The sequence below is a fragment of the Alligator sinensis genome, unplaced genomic scaffold (assembly GCF_000455745.1).
Source record: "Alligator sinensis unplaced genomic scaffold, ASM45574v1 scaffold499_1, whole genome shotgun sequence".
Lineage (NCBI taxonomy): Eukaryota > Metazoa > Chordata > Crocodylia > Alligatoridae > Alligator > Alligator sinensis.
Window position 1 is genome coordinate 1,946,675 of NW_005841864.1, and position 2,437 is coordinate 1,949,111.

Below are 2,437 nucleotides of genomic sequence, written 5' to 3' on the forward strand. Positions count from 1 at the left end.
GTGAATAATTTAACGCAAGCCAATAATGGGGCTCGAATTAGAATACAAATGGCGGGAACTCTTTGCACCGAGCATTTCTTAAATGCAAAAAGAAATGCACCATGCAAAGAAAGCTACAAATTGGCGGGAAATTCTCCCTTGCACCGGGGTTCTCCTTTACAGCAGAAAACTCCACCGTGCAAAGAAGCTGCAATTTAGCGGGAAAATAATTTAGCAGTGCCAAAGCACACACAAAACAAAAATCACAACTTTGGGTTGTGACAGTACCACATCATAATAGCATATGGGGATGTGTCGTCTGGTCCATGGGACTCCCCATGGGCCTGGAAACTTGGCCTCAGGGGAGTCGGGGCAGTGTTAATTGCTGCAGTTCTGGGTGCTACAGCAATTATTGCTGTTGCTTCTTCCCTCTGCCAAATTTCCAGATGCACAGGCTGGTTGACACAGCCCTGTGGGCTGGAGGTTGAGCACAACTGATGTATACAAACATTATTCTCAGCTGCTGTAAATGAATATAGCTCTACTGAAGTTGATGAAGCTACCATGGAGAAACAAACCCTATACATATAGCTAGAGCACTGCAGGATTCATTACACTCTCTATTTAATCAGTTAATGGTGGATGGTCATTTTTTTTTCAGTGTTAGAACAGAAAATAAAACACAACATAATGACATTTCAATACATTAAGTGAAACAATGGCATGAAAAATCTAAGTACAGCACCATAGTTTCAAAGCTAGTCCATTTACTATAGGACCTCCATATTTAGCAAAATATCTGACATGCTTGGCTTTTGCTCATCTAATAGCAAACGAACAATGATGGAATTAATCAGAATGGTCTTCTCCAATTGACACAAATGGATGAACTGTGGATGCTGAATTAGATGAATAAGTCCCATAATTTTAAAAGGAACTGAAGGTACAATAAATATGTAGTGCATTTCACAGTATTTTGTGTAAAAGATGTAACAATGATGGCTGTGCACACAAGAGAAAAATCTGTTAATTTGCATGTTGAGTAGTACCAGCCACTATCTTCTATATTCACACATCACATTCCATGTTATGAGGATATAATCTCTGTCACTGATTCACATTAATGCACAAGCACACATTCATTCAATTATTTTTCAGAGAAGATTTATTTAATTAAAATTACTATCTTTTGATCTGCACTAATTTTATTCAGCCAAGTGGAGGAGGAAGGGGAAGTAAGCCCACTGCTATTTGTTTAGCCTACCAAAACCTTGGGTCCAGGTGCCATGCAGACTAGAGCACCATGTCCCTGGATATTCCCTACTCTGAGCCAGTACGCAGGGGTGAGCGAAAAAGAGTGAAGAGTACATGAAATCTTGGCCCTGACCCCATTAATCACTGGCGAGAGTAGCTGTCACATTCAAAGGAAGAATCGGCTAACTTGCTTTCAAGGGCTGCAGTAATGTACTTCCTCCTCTCAGGTAAAGTTATTTTCCATGAGCAACAGGGAAGAACAAAGTCTAAGAGGGAAGTGTCTTAGACCCAGTGTTTCCTGAGTCTGCTGTAAGTTAATGGCTTCTTCATTTTGAGATACGGAGAGAGATCAACACAGAAGTAAATGTTAGAAATGTGTGTGTGTGAGGGAGAGAGAGACTTTTTTCTTTTTTACATTTTACATCTTGTGGCAGTGCACAAGATGGGGCTTGTCACTTTAAGGGTTGGAGGCAGGCAACCAGCAAGTGCATGATTAGGATGGCCATGTTAGGACCCAGTTCTTACAGGGTGAGGCAGCAGTTTGCAGCCAGCCACTGAGAGAGAAACATCAGCCTGCTGAGCTATGGCTCAGGAACATCTTGGAGGTAAGGAGCTATGGGGATGGTTTGGAGGCTTCTGATCCTGGGCATCACCAAAACTACACCCTGCCAAGGTAAGAAGGCATGGTGGGACGGCCTGTGGCAGGGCAGTCTCAATTAAATGCCAGGACCGCGAACCTTCCTGGTGAAAGGCAGGTAGGGGTGCCTTAACCCCTGCCCCCACCATCTAGTGGGTAATTGTGAGAGTAGTGGGAGCAAGCTGGGCCAGGCACATTAATAGTGAGACATCTGAGCCAAGTAGGGATGTGAGATCCCAGGGGCCCCAGAGGGGGTAGCTTGTTGGATGTAGTGTAAGGGCTCACTTAGAGTAGGATATAATAAGGGGTGCCTGAAGGACTGAGTGTGTGGGGGTGTGAAGTAGAGCTGCTGAGGGTGGCCTGAAGGGCTGCACCTGGGGTGTACTGAGCATGGCTGTTTGAGCGGCTTGAAGGGTGGTACATGGGCCAACCTCAAGTGTATGTGAAATTAGTTGCCCGGTGAGGGACTTAGGGCAGAAGCAGCTCAGTGTCAGCACAAAGTTACACCACGCAGAGTAGGTGACCTCAAGGGAGCTGAAGTTGCTGCATGGTAGTGCCAGGGAAAGA